General features: G+C 40.7%; 1 pseudogene; it reads left to right on the top strand.

Moving 5' to 3' along the window:
• Nucleotides 1-559: 559 nt before the first annotated feature.
• Nucleotides 560-1,097, top strand: LOC102846434 (annotated as a pseudogene).
• Nucleotides 1,098-7,502: the final 6,405 nt, after the last annotated feature.

Consider the following 7,502-nt stretch of genomic DNA (forward strand, 5'->3'; position numbering starts at 1 on the left):
TACACGTTTATGTCTCTTAAAATACGTATTTGCAATGAATAAGTCACTGTGCAAAATTCAATTATTCTCTCTCCAGCTTCCTTTCTGTCACTGAGTCCACGTTTTGCAACTACTGAATCTTCTTCTCTGTTCCCAACTTTAGCATTCCAGTCACCTATTATTACCAATGCATCTTAGTTGCGTGTTAGATCAATCTCCGACTGTAAAAGTTGATAGAAATCTTCTATTTCCTCTTCTTTGGCTCTGGTTGTTGATGCACATATCTGAATGATAGTAGTATTCACTGGGCTTCCTTGTATGTGTATGGATATTATCCTGTCACTCACAATATTTACACCCAAAGACTTGACAACAGAGACTCAAAAAGAGAAGGACATTAATGATGATTGCAGCAATAACCAAAAGGTTATTTTAAATAATAACAGAAACTAAGATGATTTAAATCTCCATCAATAGATAAATGGATAAAGAAAATTGGTATATACAAAAATGTAATAGTAGTCTTGGCCTCCTTGGCCCCTAGTGCCGACGCCGGGTCGTCGCGCAGGTTGCCAGCACCATGAAGATCTGGACCTCGGAGCATGTCTTCGACCACCCCTGGGAAATGGTCACAACGGCTGCGATACAGAAGTACCCCAAGCCGATGAACCTCAGCGTGGTGGGCGTAGACGTCCTGCACAGGCACGTGGACCCCTCGGGCAAGCTGCACAGCCAGCGGCTTCTGAGCACGGAGTGGGACCTGCCCTTTGTGGTGCGATCTCTTATTGGCGCAGCTCAAACAAAGACATATGTGCAGGAGCATTCTGTAGTTTCGTTTACAAATAAGGTCTCCGTGGATGAGAGGTCATCCCCAAGCCTCATCCTCAGCACCCGGGCAAAACGATTCTCACTCAGGAAGCCATCATCACCGTGAAGGGCGTCAACCTCACCAGCTACCTGCAAAGTCTGATGGCGAGTACCATCTCTTCCAACTCTAGTAAAGGTCGAGAAGCCATGGAATGGGTAATAAATTAAACGCTGAGATTGACAAATTGACGGCCTCCGCTAGAGGAAGCATAAGGACGCCGATGGCAGCGGCAGCGTTTGGAGAGAAATGACAGTGGCACGAGGCACAGTGGCAGGCCCTACGTCTCCAAGCCAGCGGTGTATTTATTGGTTATTTAAGAACTACAACTCTTTTAGGTGGACTTTTTTTTTTAATTAAGTAAGCTGGAGAGTATCTATGTGACTTTGATAAAAACAAAGAGGAGCAGGGCTTCGAACCAAGGGATCATTGAAAAAAAAAATAGTGTTGTTTGATGACAGTCTAATCCCAAGGTGTCCAGTGTTTTTGTGGAAATGTAACAAGTATTGAAAAAGTGCACTGAAATTGATAACGCTATATTGAGTCTCCTAGAATTAAAGGGTGAAACTTCCGAGTTGTGGGAATTCTTTCTGTTGGCTTTGACCAACACCATACTAAGGCCAGGCCACTCGGGTCCACAGCCTGCGGGCACTCAGCAGCACGCACTGAGAAACTCACTTAAAAGGGAAAAATTGGGACTTTTCAAAGCAGTATTGATTTGCCTCAATTATTCTGTTAAAACCAGTGTTTTGATTTGGTATTTTGGTGAGATTTTTCAAGAGAAACTTTTCACCAAAATAATCTATAATTCCAACAAGATAGGGTTCTGTTGTGTTTAAGGGTACTGTATTGGCTTGCCAAGATTTTGTAACTTAGTAGAAAAGCATTACCCATTCATTAATTGCATCTGTAATGCCTTCCAGAGTCTTTTGATTTTGTGTGCTCTACGTGGTTAACGTTAGGTTAACGGAAAAGTAGTCACTCCCTGAATTCTGAAGCTCTGTAAACTTCACAGATCAGCTGGTCACATCTTTTAGCATTTCACAATGTGCCTAATTTAGAGACAACCGAGTGTCCAGATCAAGGCTCTGTGATTGCTAATATCTGATGCATCACATTGTTTAAATAACTTTTTTTACATAATTGTCACTACAAAACTTTCTTTACACAAAGAGCTGTACATCATTGGAAATTACTCAAACACTCTCTCGATGAAGCATAAATTCCAGGTACTTAATGATTTTAATAATACAGCACCAGTACAGGGTATAGGGGGTAGTAGGGAAGAAACCCACAAGGATTGACTCCCGTTAAGCACTGATTGAACCTGATTGAATTGTGTTGCAGCTCTCCTTTAGGGAAAATCCTTGTTGGGGCAGCCACAGGGCAGCTGCAGTCAGAAAACAATCCAGTCTTTGTCTCATCCTTTGTAGCAGAGCACTGCGTTAGTGTTCTGCACTGACATCCAATACTTGAAATTGTTGCTTTGTTTCTGTTACAAGGTGATTGATTAGTTGTTGCCTTTATTTTTATTAACACTTAATGTGTTAACTAGCCTGATTTCCTAGTTAGAGACAACCTAATGTGTGTACACAAATTACAGAGATCAGATGCCAAGTTGTTAAAAAATTATTGGGGTTTTGTATTGAAAGTAATATTTAGCTTAAGATTTCTTAGGACACTTGTAAAAGCAAGTTAAAGCCAATAAGGTTTCTGATTATTTTTTTGTACCTAGAGATGGTTTTTACAATTGAAACTAACATTTCAGCTAAACAAAATATTGCTGAATACTGTTATTTGATAACAGTTGCTTTGTGTAATTTCTGTAAATTGTTCTGGAAAAGATGTAATGTCCTAATGATAAAAAAAAAATTCAAACATAGTTACCTTTTAAAAATAGCTAATAATTTTACTTTGGCCTATTAAAATATAAATATACAGCAAGCATTTGCATTCAGAGGCCAAAACTGGACTAGACTGTAAATTCATAAACACGTGGGCTTATTGAACGTCTTATCCTATTTAATATTAAAAATATGTTATGTAAATTAAGGGAAGCCTTTCTTGTTAATAAAAACTTGCTATAAACTGAAAAAAAATGTAACACTATTCATCAAATAAGAGAAATACTATTTATATATATTCTATAGTATGGATGGAACCAGAAGACATTATGTTGAACAAAATAAGATCACAAAAAGAAAAATAATGTATTTGACTCCCTTACATGAAAAGACAAGAAAAGGAAACTGTTCAGGAAACAAAATGTATTCGTGGTTACAAAGAGTGGTTGTTGTTAGGTGCCACTGAGTCAAGTATGACTCAAAGCGACCCTTTGAACAACAGATCTGAACCCTGTCCTATTTTGTGACATCCTTATTATCTCTGACGTACTCAAGCCCATTGTTGCACTGACCCTCCACCTTTCTAAGCATGATATCCCTTTCTACAACATAGCTTTTCCTTACAACATGTCCAAGTATATGAGACATAGCTTTGACACTCTTACCTCCAAGAAGCACTCTGGCTGCACTTTCTCTAAGACATATCTATTCATTCTTTTCACTGTCCATGGGATATTCAGTACTCTTCTCCATTACTACAAATCAAATGCATCAATTCTTCTGTTGTCTCTATTCAATGTCCAGCTCTCAGATGTATAAGATACTGAAAAGACCATGACCTGAATAAAGGCACACCTTCATCTTCAAGCTGATATCATTGCTCCTCAGTAATTTAGAAAGATCCCTGACCATATATTTTCCCAATGTGATGTGCTGGTACCAAGGGTATTGTTGATTATGGATCCAAGGTGAAATAATTGACTGTTTGAATCTTTACTCCCTGTATCATGGTATTGTCTATTGGTCCAGTGGTGAGGATTTTTGTTTTATTGAGGTTGAGATGTAATCCATATTGAAGGCTGTAGTCTTTGATCTTCTGCAGCAAATGTTTCAAGTCTATCTCACTAGGAGTAGAATAATTTTTTTTAATGTCTTGAACTTGTCATTAACAAGGAACTGCAAGAAATTCCAGCTGTATTTAGAAGAGGACATGAAACAAAGGATATAACTGCTGATATCAGATTTTTGAAAGCAAAAAATACCAGAAAGATGTTTGTGTTTAGGTGACTAGGCAAAGACATACAACTATGTGGATCATAAAAAGCCATAACATTGTTAAGGATGAGAACTCCAGAACACTTAACTGTGCTCATGCAGAAGCTGTTTCTAGACCAATTAGTAGGCATTTGCACAGAACAAGTGGACACTTCAAGGTTAAAATCAGGAAAAAGGTGTGTTAGGGTAGCTTTTCACTATATCTATTCAAATAAATAATCTGAGAAGCTGATCTCTGTTCAGTAGAGTGTGACGGCTCTCTGCTCCTCGTCGATCCAGATTGTCCCCTCTTCTTGTGCAGCCTCAGCAACATCCCTGAGACACAATGGTGAAGGTCGGAGTAAATGGATTTGGCCATATTGGGTGCCTGGTCACCAGGACTGCTTTTAACTCTAGCAAAGCAAATGTTGTCACCATCAATGATCCCTTCATTGACCTCAACTACATGGTCTAATGTTCCAATATAATTCCACTCATGGCAAGTTCAAAGGCACTGTCAAGGCTGAGAATGGGAAGCTGTTCATCAATGGGAAAGTTATCACTATCTTCCAGGAGCGAGATCCCACCAGCATCAAGTGTGGTGATGCTGGTGCTAAGTATGTTGTGGAGTCCACTGGTGTCTTCACAACCTTGGCGAAGGCTGGGGCTCACTTGAAGGGTGGTGCCAAATGGGTAATCATCTCTGCTCCTTCTGCCGATGCCCCCATGTTTGTGATGGGCATGAACCATGAAAAGTATGACAACTCTCTCAATATTGTCAGCAATGCCTCCTGCACCACCAACTGCTTGGCTCCCCTGGCCAAGGTCATCCATGACAACTTCAGCATTGTAGAGGGACTCATGACCATAGTCTATGCCATCACTGCCACCCAGAAGACTGTGGATGGCCCCTCTGGAAAGCTGTGGCGTGATGGCCGTAGAGCTGCCCATAACATCACCCCTGCATCTACTGGCGCTGCCAAGGCTGTGGGCAAGGTCATCCCTGAACTGAATGGGAAACTTACCAGCATGGCTTTCCGTGTCCCCACCCCCAATGTGTCAGTTGTGGACCTGACCTGCCATCTGGAGAAAGCTGCCAAATATGATGACATTAAGAAAGTAGTAAAGCAGGCATCAGAAGGGCCCCCAAGGACATCCTGGGATACACTGAAGACCAGGTTGTCTCCTGTGACTTTAATAGTGACACCCACTCTTCCACCTTTGGTGCTGGGGCTGGCATTGCCCTGAACAACCACTTTGTCAAACTAATTTCCTGGTATGACAATGAATTTTGCTACAGCAACTGGGTGGTCGACCTGATGGTTCACATGGCCTCCAAAGAATAGGAGCCCCTTGCACCATCAGTCCCTGCAATAGCACTAGAAGAGAGAGAGAGAGACCCTCAGCTGCTGGGGAGTCCTTGCCCCAACTTGATCCTCCCACACACTGAGAATCTCACATCCTTGACACAAATTTCCATCAAATCCCCCTGAGAAAGGGGAGGGGCTTGGCGAGCCCATCTTGTCATGTACCATCATAAAGCACACTGTACTCAGCCAAAAAAAAAAAAAAGGTAGAGTGTGACATCAAGATTGGAGAAAGATTCATTAATAACCTCTGAAGTGCAGATGACAACTTTGTTTACAAAAAAATGAGAAAGACTTGAAGCACTTATTGGTCAAGTTTAAAGACTATTGCCTTCAATAAGAATTGTTTCTTAGCATAAGGAAACCCAGGATGAGATAGATTGATGCATCTACTGGGAAATGGGGGTTGGTGTGTCAGAATTAGTGAGACTGGCTCAGCACAGGGCAGAATTCAGAGGTGCTATACATAGGGTAGCTACAGGTCACAGGCAACTCAATGGCACATAACAACAATATTGATGGGAAAATGACATGAGTTTGTATGTGTGCGATTTTGTGCAAAATTTTATAGTTGAATCCATGTCAAAAGGCAGGAAATGCAGAATCAACTTTAAAATTATCATGGATTGCAGACTTTTTGGATCATAAGGGTAGATGAGCCCCTGAAACTAGTGTTCTGAGATGATCTTTAAACTTTACACAAAAAATATATTCTGAAGCTATTTCTTTTTTTATGTTATCTTAAAACTGAACAATAGTTGACCTTAACTAGTGAAAAAAGTCTACCTAGAATGTTACTCCCTCTTAATAATTATCTATATATGATCAAATTGGCAAATGCAACTCAAAAGATTTGATAAGAACCTTAGGGAGCAAGGAGTTAATGTTACTGAGGGAAGAACAACTCAAAAAGGAGGGTGAGAAGAATAAGGAATGTAAGCTTTGTCACCAAGTCTCACGCGTAGAGACCATTGTGTGGATATGCCTTTTGCTGCGCCTGTTCTTGACAAAGGGACCTCTGGTGGCATTATTGCTCTTAACAATAACAACAAAATGAATGTGGAAGAACAGAACAAAGCAAGGATGGTTCCAAAATAATCCGGTAAAAATGCTCATTCATAGTCTACTATTCATCATCCAAGTGAACAAGATGGCACTCTGGACTTCCTTATGGCTTCAGCAAAGAAGACAAGCATAAGCTGGAGTGATGAGGTCTCATCAACAGCCAGGCCTTACATTGAGTAGGCTCTGAATGCGTGTCTAGTGAGTAAATACATGTTTAACACTGAAAAGTCAAAACTGTCTTAAATTTCCATTGATAGCTCTCAAGTGTGGAATAATTAATGAGACAGAGTTGAAATTTCCCAAGAGAGTTTTATACAATTCAAGGAGTGCTTTGAGAAATTCAAGCAACATGGAGAGGCCCTAGAGGATGAGCTAGCATGTGGAGACAGAGAGGTCAGAGATCACTAAGTCATCAACAGATGCATGAGGAAATCATTGCAAGAGATCCCTCCAACTTAGCCCGTGATGATCAGGCACGGACTGTCCAGGCAAGCTCTCCCAGCTGTCTTGACACACAAAAGGGCCACATATTTTAGTCCCTAAGTTTGAGGGTACATTTATGTTGGCAAACAACTGATCAACCAAAACAGTATCAAATGGGCTCACCGGCAGAAAGAACGGGGGTTCTCAAGGTGTAGCTCAGAGGAAATTACACTAGTAACCCAAAGGCAATTCTTTTCTGGTGGTTCGAATCCACCAGCGACTCCATAGGAGAAAGATGGACAATCTTCTCCCATGTGATTTACAGCTTCTAAAACCCCACTGGGTGGTCCCCTGTGAGTGAGCTCCTACTTGGCAGCAATGAGAAAGAGAGAGAGAAACAGGGAGATAATGGAGAAATGAAGGATCCAGAACTCAGCTCTGAGAAAAAGCCATCAAAAGACAGCGCTAAGGTGTAAATAAACTCCTTGCTGTTTAGTCAATTCTTTTTTTTTTTTATGGTGAGAAAAATTTATATTTAGAATTAGTCCGCTGGACTCAGTTTAGATGATCCCAATTTTGTTGGCAACATCCAAAGCATCATAATCAGGAGCAAGTTGAACATAGGCCTTCTCTCCATCAGGCCTAATCAAAGTGTTGACCTTAGCCACATCAATATCATAGAGCTTCTTTACAGCTTGTTTAATT

The sequence above is a fragment of the Elephantulus edwardii genome, unplaced genomic scaffold, assembly GCF_000299155.1.
Source record: "Elephantulus edwardii isolate Elephantulus edwardi_28Jun2011 unplaced genomic scaffold, EleEdw1.0 scaffold00141, whole genome shotgun sequence".
Taxonomy (NCBI): domain Eukaryota; kingdom Metazoa; phylum Chordata; class Mammalia; order Macroscelidea; family Macroscelididae; genus Elephantulus; species Elephantulus edwardii.